This window comes from Paroedura picta, chromosome 14 (assembly GCF_049243985.1).
Source record: "Paroedura picta isolate Pp20150507F chromosome 14, Ppicta_v3.0, whole genome shotgun sequence".
NCBI classification, from domain to species: Eukaryota; Metazoa; Chordata; class Lepidosauria; order Squamata; family Gekkonidae; genus Paroedura; species Paroedura picta.
The window spans coordinates 3,314,385-3,323,564 of NC_135382.1; positions in this window are offsets into that span (position 1 = coordinate 3,314,385).

The window sequence follows — 9,180 nt, forward strand, 5'->3', positions numbered from 1 at the left end:
TTTCGCCCTAGGGCAAGGGAACATAGAATCATAGAATCATAGAGTTGGAAGGGGCCATACAGGCCACCTAGTCCAACTCCCTGCTCAACGCAGGATCAGCCCAAAGCATCCTAAAGCATCCAAGAAAAGTGTGTATCCAACCTTTGCTTGAAGACTGCCAGTGAGGGGGAGTTCACCACCTCCTTAGGCAGCCTATTCCACTGCTGAACAACTCTGACTGTGAAATTTTTTTCCTGATATCTAGCCTATATTGTTGTACTTGTAGTTTTACTGCACGTCCTTTCCTCTGCAGCCAACAGAAACAGCATCCTGCCCTCCTCCAAGTGACAACCTTTCATATACTCCTGTTGATACAGCCCAAAATGGCATTCGCCTTTTTTACAGGCATCACACTGCCTGCTCATGTTTAGTTTACAATCCACAAGTACCCCAAGGTCTCGTTCACACACAGTGTTACCTAGAAGCATAACCCCCATCCAGCAGGCATGCTTTTCATTTTTCTGACCCAGATGCAGAACTTTACACTTATCTTTATTAAATTGCATCTTGTTCTCATTTGCCCATTTTTCCATTGTGTTCAGATCTCGTTGAACTCTGTCTCTATCTTCCGGAGTATTTGCCAGTCCTCCCAATTTGGTGTCATCTGCAAACTTGATAAGTAGTCCCTTCACCCCCTCATCTAGATCATTAATAAACTAGTTTCAAAGCCCATTTGTAAAAATGGGCTTTGAAAGGGGAGTATGGGGAAGGGAGACAGGCGGGCACAGGAAGCCACCCATCCCGATCAATGAGAGGCACCCTGGCGGGAGTGGTCTGGGCGGGCCTGGTAAGGAAGGGGAGGCGAAAGGCGGCAACGACTGACCTTGCAGGGACCCTGGGTGCTGAGGCCGGCGCGGCAGGCGGGCAAGTCGCGAGTGCAGGCGGGCAAGTCGCGGCGTCGGGTGTGGTCCGGTGTCCATGGCGGGCCTGGGGGAGGCAGTAGCGAGGCTGAGGGGTGGTGGGCAGCGAGGCGACGGGGAGGGCGGCGCGGCAGCGGGATGGCGCGCGTGCGTGTTAGAGGGGTGGGGCACGGCTGCGTTGGGGAAGGGAACCAGGGATACGCCGGAGTCCGCGCATGCCTGGTTCAGTCTAGTGCTGTGGCGGCGGCCGTGAAGGACGCGCGGCCTAGCCATAGCGCTATCGGCAAGGCAGAAAAGGGCGTTGGAGGCGCAGAATGAAGGTAAGGACGGGCGGAGCGAGTGTTTTTCGGCCGGGGAAAGGGACGGGCGGGGTGGGGGTGGGAAAGGCGGGGATGGCTTACCGTTGAGAGGGCTGTAGCGACGGCGGGCAGCTCCTTCGTGGCGGGCAGCTCATTGGGAGTGTTGTTCGCGGCGGGCGGGTCCTTCGGCGGGCAGCTCTTTCGCGGCGGGCGGCTCCGGCGGCTCCTTTGCAGCGGGCAGGGTGTCTTGTTCGCGGCGGGCGGGTCCTTCGTCGGGCAGCTCCTTCGGTGGCTCCTTCTCGGCGGGCGGCTCCTTTGCGGCGGGCAGGTCCTTCGGCGGGCGGATCCCTGGCGCGGTCTTTTTGCCGGCGGCCATCTTCTTGCATCTTAGAGGCTCTTAGATGTCAGGTGCTCCCTGCCCGACGGCTGGACGCTACGAGAGGCGCTTCGCGCATCTCGCAGCGTCCAGCCGCCGGGCAGGGAGCACCCGGCAGCCGCGCTACGCAGGGCGGCTGCCGGGGACTCCGGGGACTACGCGCGGCTGGTGGGTGCTCTCTTACCGGCGGCCTGACGCCCTGGGAGGTGCTTCGCGCCTGCCGAGACATCAGGCCGGCGGCCAAGGAGCAACTGCGAGCCGCGTGAGGCACCAGGCCGCCGGTAAGAGAGCACCCACCAGCCGCGCATAGCGTGGCTGGCTGGTGCTCCCTGCCCGGCGGCCTGACGCGGCGGGAGGCGCAAAGCGCCTCCCGCCGCATCAGGCCGCGAAGCGCCTCCCGCCGCGTCAGTCCGCCGCCTACGGAGTCCCCGGCAGCCGCCCTCCGTAGCGCGGCTGCCGGGTGGCGGGTGCTCCCTGCCCGGCGGCTGGACGCTGCGAGAGGCGCAAAGCGCCTCTCGCAGCGTCCAGCCGTCGGGCAGGGAGCACCCGACATCTAAGAGCCTCTAAGATGCAAGAAGATGGCCGCCGGCAAAAAGACCGCGCCAGGGATCCGCCCGCCGAAGGACCTGCCCGCCGCAAAGGAGCCGCCCGCCGAGAAGGAGCCACCAAAGGAGCTGCCCGACGAAGGACCCGCCGTTGCTCCTTGGCTCGCAGTTGCTCCTTGGCCGCCGGCCTGATGTCTCGGCAGGCGCGAAGCGCCTCCCGAGGCGTCAGGCCGCCGGTAAGAGAGCACCCACCAGCCGCGCGTGGCGCGGCTGGCGGTTGCTCCCTGCCCGGCGGCCTGACGCGGCGGGAGGCGCTTCGCGCCTCCCGCCGCGTCAGGCCGCCGCCTACGGAGTCCCCGGCAGCCTACCTGCGTAGCGCGGCTCGCAGTTGCTCCGGCAAGGAATCGGAGGGACCAATCGGCAGGCGCTTCGCGCCTGCCGATTGGTCCCTCCGATAGTCTGTTATGAGGAAGGGGCCAATCGGCACCCTTCCTCATCCCGGACACAGCCCGCCTTCCACGGGCTTACTGTTTTATTTAGTCCGTGGCGCCCGCGGCGCCACGGGCGGTCTAAAGATATGTTAAAAAGTACCGGGCCGAGCACTGAGCCCTGAGGTACCCCGCTACTCACCTCCCTCCCTCTAACTATCTGAAAATCCAGATTGCAGTCCTTCAACTTATCCATCAGAACATTATGGGGAACCTTGTCAAAAGCTTTACTAAAAGCTTTACATGTATATATCCATGTTCCCTTTTTCCCCAGGGCACTGACAGAGCCTATGTCAGGCCTTGGCCATGAGGAAGGGATGAGTTGAGCCATACTGGCCAAGCTCCTCTGCACCCATGGCTATGGAAGAGACAAAAAATGACTCAAGCAGCTTTGCCATGCTATACAGTGTGGTGAAGCCAACTGAGGAATTTTTAAAAATTATTTTAAGAAGGGCGGATCCCTGGCGCGGTCTTTTTGCTGGCGGCCATCTTCTTGCATCTTAGAGGCTCTTAGATGTCGGGTGATCCCTGTTCTCTGTTCAGTCCCTGTTCTCTGCCATGATCTCTGTTTGGTGAACCTGTTTGACTCCATCTTGCCTGTTGCATATTTGCTTTGTCCTTGTGACCCATGTATTCCCACTGTTCCCATGTAACTATGCTTTGTAGTTATCTCCTTTGATTTGCCTGCTTTGATCCCTGCCTGTTCACACTGCATATTTTCCCCCTTACTGTTAAACATTGTTACAAGGATTCTGCGGTTCCTGCAAAAGGCTTATCAACTAGCCTGTGGCGCCGGCTTGACCAAGGCCGCTTTAATTTTAACACCTCTGGCAGGAAGCCTGGGATGGCACCTGGGAGAGGGGGCACCCCCTCCCATGGGAACACTCAAGTTTTGGGCGGGAGAAATGTATTGATAAGTGCTTGTTGGGCAGATTTGACTTCTTGTTGGGCAGATTTGACTTCTTGTTGGGCAGATTTGACTTCTAACGTTATAGTGACTAGATCTAACTTCCATTAAAGCTTTCTTTCCATAGAAGTTTTGTTGTGAGTTTTGTCAGCTCTTGACACCGTCGATGGCTGCCACACCCCCATCCGTGCCCCTGGGAGGCGCTACTACGAATACGGAAACAGGAAGGGCTTCTGTTCAGTCATTCTCCAGGGGACGGTTGACCACACAGGCCATTTCATTGATGCGGAGGCAGGCTGGGGTGGCCGGCGGAACGACGCCTACGTCTTCCAGCAGTCTAATCTGCGCGCTGCCATGAACGCCGGGTGTACGTTCCGGGGAACCCCACCGTCACGATGCAGGGCATCCGCGTGCCAGCCCTGATAGTCACCGATGGGGCATACCGCCAACTCCGGTGACTCATGAAACCCTACACCCCGCCACGGAACGCGGTGGAAGTGTACTTCAATGGCCGTCTTTGCTGCGCACGCAACGTCATGGAACGGGCGTTTGGCTGTCTGAAAGTCCGCTGGCAATGCCTGCTGTCCTGCCTCCAGGCCGCCATTGCGAACGTGACCCCGGTGATCATAGCCTGCATCATCCTGCACAACATCTGTGAGGCACACGGCCATGAACTCCGTTTGGAGATGCTGCCCAAGGAGACCATTGAGGTCCAGGAGGAGGGGCGCACACGGCAGCAGGGGCAACGCGTCAGGGACGCAGTGGCTGCCTACATGTTCGAGCGCCGGACGCGAAGGGGCGCCAGGTGAATGACAGATGCGAGTGACAGGGGAAGTTAAGGGCCACCGCACTGAAAGGAAAGCCATTTATTCATCCGATTACAGGCGCCCCTGCCCATGCCCTTCCCGCAGCTGCTGTTGCCCGCCCGTGGCAGCGCCCCTGGCACACCCCCATGCCCCGCGGCGCAAAGGGGGGTCCTCGCCAGCTTCCACCCCGTTCACCTCCCCCTCTCCCTGTGCCATGGCAACCAGGGCCTCCGCAAGCCTCGCAACAGGAGCCACAGGGGGTGGCTCGGCCGGTGGGATGTCGCAATGCGCTTTAGGACTCTTGTTTCTGTCGCGAGGGAGGCTGCTGGTCCAGCCATTGTCTCCCGGTGCAGGACCTGGAACTCTGCCCACTCCTGCCGTTCCCGCTTGTCCTCCGCCCTCCCGAGCTCCGTTCGGCCAGTTCCTCCTCCCCCTGCTCAAATAGCCATCCCCCGACAGTGGTGAGGAGCGCAACGCGGCGGCGGCGCCTCCGCTCCCGTTGTAGCCACTCCTTGGCAGATAGCGCCCCGAGGTCCAGGCCTGGCCCCTCCCCTTCATCGCCGCCATCGCCATCCCGCCGCCATCCCTGCTCCCTATGGCCGCGTGCTGTCGCACTAAATAGCTGGGGGGTCGGCAACAGGGTCTACACGGCGTGGCCAGGGAGCAAGGGCAGCGTGGCTGCTGATGGCCGGTCCTGGCAGGAGTCGGTGCGTCCAGGGGATGCCGGCTTCCCAGCAATATCAGAGGCGGTCCTAACACCCTCGCGATAATGTGGGCCAGGAGCCAGGGGGGCGTGGTGGGAAGGGATGGGAACTGGGCGCACCTGGTCACTTGCGACCATGCTGCGGAGCAGGCGGGAGCGGTGTGACGGGGCTAGGTCGCAATGCAGAGCACTGGAGCTCTTCTTGCTCCACTGCCTGTCCCTGGGCCACGTGCGCCAGCTCACGACCAGCCAGCTGGTCAATTGCCATGACATTTTTCGGGGGGCCTCCGCATATTCGGGGGGCCTCCCGGCAGTGCCAGGAGAAGTTTGAGAAGTTTGAGAGGTTGCGGGCGGCCTTTTTCGAGGCACTCCGGGCCATAGCTGATGGGACTCCAGGGCCGCCACCTCTGCATGCGGACCTGCTGGATCTCATGTGGGCGGAGGCCAGAGCCCCCACATGGATGTTGCATCGCCAGGAGGTTATGTATGGCGGCAAAGGGCGGCTGCGCGGACCCGGGCCACTGGCCTGGCCATTCTGCGGCGCCTTGCCATCATGGCCCTCTAAGGACCGCTGGTACGGCCACTGTCCTCACAGGGTCCCTTTCTTGCCCCCTTGCAGGGGATGCCACGACGGACTCCAGTGGTGACGGACCCTCCTCAGCGCCTACGTGACCTGCCGCCCTGAAGCTCCTGCCTTCCTGAAGCTGGACTTTGGGGGGAGGGGCGTGGTATCGGCACGTTCCCTTCCCCTTAGTTGTCTCCCAGTTCACCCCTCCCCTTGTTTGCTGCCCCATTCCCTCTGCCTTCTAGTTTGTCCCCTTTCCTACTGTTTGCCTCTTGCATTTTGGCTTCCTGTTCTCACTTGTTGAATTGTATGTTACTGTTTTGCACTGTTTTTTATACTGTTTTAACATTTTATAAAGTTTGTATATTTCACTGAACCCACTCGCCTCTGCTGTTGTTTGTGGTTGGGGGAGGGTTCGGGGATGGGTGGGTGGTCCCTGCGGTGGCCTCTGTGCCACCCCTAGTAGGGACGTGCTGCCCTCTCTCCCCTGCCGGTGCTCTGCGCCCCGGGCCGCTGCCTGCGGTGCTCCCCTGATCCCCCTTCCCCTTTGGGCTCCCCGGCCACCTTCCTGTCCCCATTCCCTTCGGTGCCCTCCTGCCTGCCGCGGCGCACCAGCAGCCGCTTCGATTCTGGCTCTGACGCTCAACCCAGAATTCCCCAATTATGCACGTGCCGCCTTCGGCGCCGCTTCTGATTGGGCCCTGGTCGCCATGGAAGCTCCGCTTTCTTCCACGTTCCGCTCACACGGCTTTTTCGGCGGGGTGCATCGAATCTGCTGCCAGTTGCGGCCGGCACCGTGCGTTATCGGTGATTTTAGTCACCACCATCACACCCCAAATGTGCGTTATTCCCCCCGTGCATAATGGGTAATCAAATCAAATCAAATTTATTTAATACAGCACTTTGGCCAAATAAGCATAATGGGTAAACTGGAGACCCAAATCTGGGGTGGACTGAGTCCAGCAGGTAAAAATGGTCCCTCATCTGGAACTGGCACAATGCCACCGGTGTGGGGTAGGTCTGAGACTGAGCACCCCTGCCATACCAGATTTTGGCTGAACGGCTTCCCTAACAGTCATGCTGCTCTTCACTCTTCTAGGTGGGGCCCACAGATTTAATATTCCAATAGTGGGAGGGAGCTTGCCCGCCTTTCCTCTCCGTCTGCAGTCTGTAGGTCTCCCCAAAATAATCCTTCTGGAAGAAGAGGACCCTGGGGGGGGGGGCTGGGAAGGAGAATTGGTATAGATTGCTAATTTAGCATGGATCCAACTCTTTTTCTAGGTATTTCCAGAGCTGATCATTGAAGGATCCAACAACATCCCTTCGCTACAACTCAGCAACAAATACCCCAAATTCCTGGAAATAGATGTTGGGAAAGGCTATTGTTTTTTGTACCAACAGAATTTGGTAAATCGTGTGAGGCTTAATGTTATTAAGGAATAATTAAGGAGCAGGAGTGCAGCCATTTATGCTTGCTGTTCTTGGTCACTGCTGTACATGCAATTGTTTGTTAAATGGCAACATTTATTGACTTGGCAAATTCCGTTCCACATTGTATATTTCTATCCCATCGGCATTTCTCTGTGTGGTTCAGCATTTTTAAATGTCAACAGCAAAGTATTATTGATCTGTAATTAAAAAGTGCCAAGGAAAAATTAGCATAGTAGAAGTTTAAGGTCATTAGTACAAGTACTGTTAGACAATTATTTAGCTTGTTTTAACATTTATTTCTTTTCCAGGTATTGACACCTGGTGCAGTTCCCACTGAAACATTTTCATCTTGATAAAGAGGCACATTTAGCAGCTGGTACTCACTGGCAATGCAATCTGATGGTGATATTTGACTTTCAAGCTGAAGTGGCAGTTCTTAAAGGTAATCTGATCTGATGCTTTTTTTTTATGTATCAAGTGATGTGATGTTTGGTGTATACCAGAAGTGCCCCAAGAACCAAACTGGTAGTTTATGTATGTGACTAGAAAATAAGCCCGCTGTAATCCAAATACAGCGGGCTCTAGGGAGGCTGTGATGGCAGCAGGGCCAGAGCACGTACCAGAGGCCGGGTGTTGGCCATCTGGGGAGGCGGCAGCAACTAATCCTGGCCCACCCCCCAGCCCGTGGCTTACCGGAGTGCCTGTGCAAGGCAGGAAACGGAGGCAGCCGGGCTGGAGGGCAGGAGAGAGCTGGCTGCTGGAGTCTGGAGCCGCTCAGCGTGGCTCCCTGGGCGCGGCTGGGGCAGCTTTGGCCGTCTGGTGGGCAGGGTGGGCGGAGGCGGCGCTCCAGCGCAATGTTGAGGCTTCTGCTTGCGGCTCCGTGGGACAGCGGGCGAGCGGAGCGTTGTGCGAGCGGCACGGTTTCGGTGTCAGGTGGGCGGGGTGGCCGGCAGCGCTGCTCCGACGGCGAGGCCGGCTCCGTGGGACAGCGGGGAAGCTGAGCACTGTGCGGGCAGCGCGGCGCAGCGCCTCGTGCGCTGTTTCCGGAGGCTTAGGCGTCAGGTGGGCGGGGTGGCCAGCGGCGCTGCTCCCCACTGTGCTCAGGCTGGAGGTCCCGGCTCTGTGCAGGCGGGGCGGGCGGCGGCTGCAGCGAGGCGGGGACATCTTGTGGCGGCGCAGGCTGCTCCCGGCTGCGTGGGCCCGTTGTTGGTGGCGGCATCTGGGCCCTCCTGGTCTCGCGGGCAGGCGGCAACCTGCCCTATGGACTGTGAGCCAGGTAATGGCGCTTTTCGGCCGGGGTTTTTTTTTTTTTTTAATGTCGGCGGCTCATCGGAGTTTTCTGTTGCGGCCATGAGGGCTGGGAGCCCCCAGGCCGGCGGCTTGACGCCCGGCAAGCCAGGTACTGGCGCTTTTCGGCCGGGGTTTTTTTTTTTTATGTCGGCGGCTCCTCGGAGTTTTCTGTTGCGGCCATGAGGGCTGGGAGCCCCCAGGCCGGGTAATGGCGCTTTTCGGCTGTGTTTTTTTTTTAATGTCGGCGGCTCCTCGGAGTTTTCTGTTGCGGCCATGAGGGCTGGGAGCCCCCAGGCCGGGTAATGGCGCTTTTCGGCTGTGTTTTTTTTTTAATTTCGGCGGCTCCTCGGAGTTTTCTGTTGCGGCCATGAGGGCTGGGAGCCCCCAGGCCGGGTAATGGCGCTTTTCGGCTGTGTTTTTTTTTAAATTTCGGCGGCTCCTCGGAGTTTTCTGTTGCGGCCATGAGGGCTGGGAGCCCCCAGGCCGGGTAATGGCGCTTTTCGGCTGTGTTTTTTTTTTAATGTCGGCGGCTCCTCGGAGTTTTCTGTTGCGGCCATGAGGGCTGGGAGCCCCCAGGCCGGGTAATGGCGCGTTTTGGCTGTGTTTTTTAATGTCTGCGGCTCCTCGGAGTTTTCTGTTGCGGCCATGAGGGCTGGGAGCCCCCAGGCCGGCGGCTTGACGCCCGGCAAGCCAGGTACTTGCGCTTTTCGGCTGTTTTTGTTTTTGTTTTTAATGTCGATGGCTCCTCAGAGTTTTCTGTTGCGGCAATGAGGGCTGGGAGCCCCCAGGCCGGCGGCTTGACGCCCGGCGAGCCAAGTACTGGGGCTTTTCGGCCGTTTTTTTTTTTTTATGTCGGCGGCTCCTCGGAGTT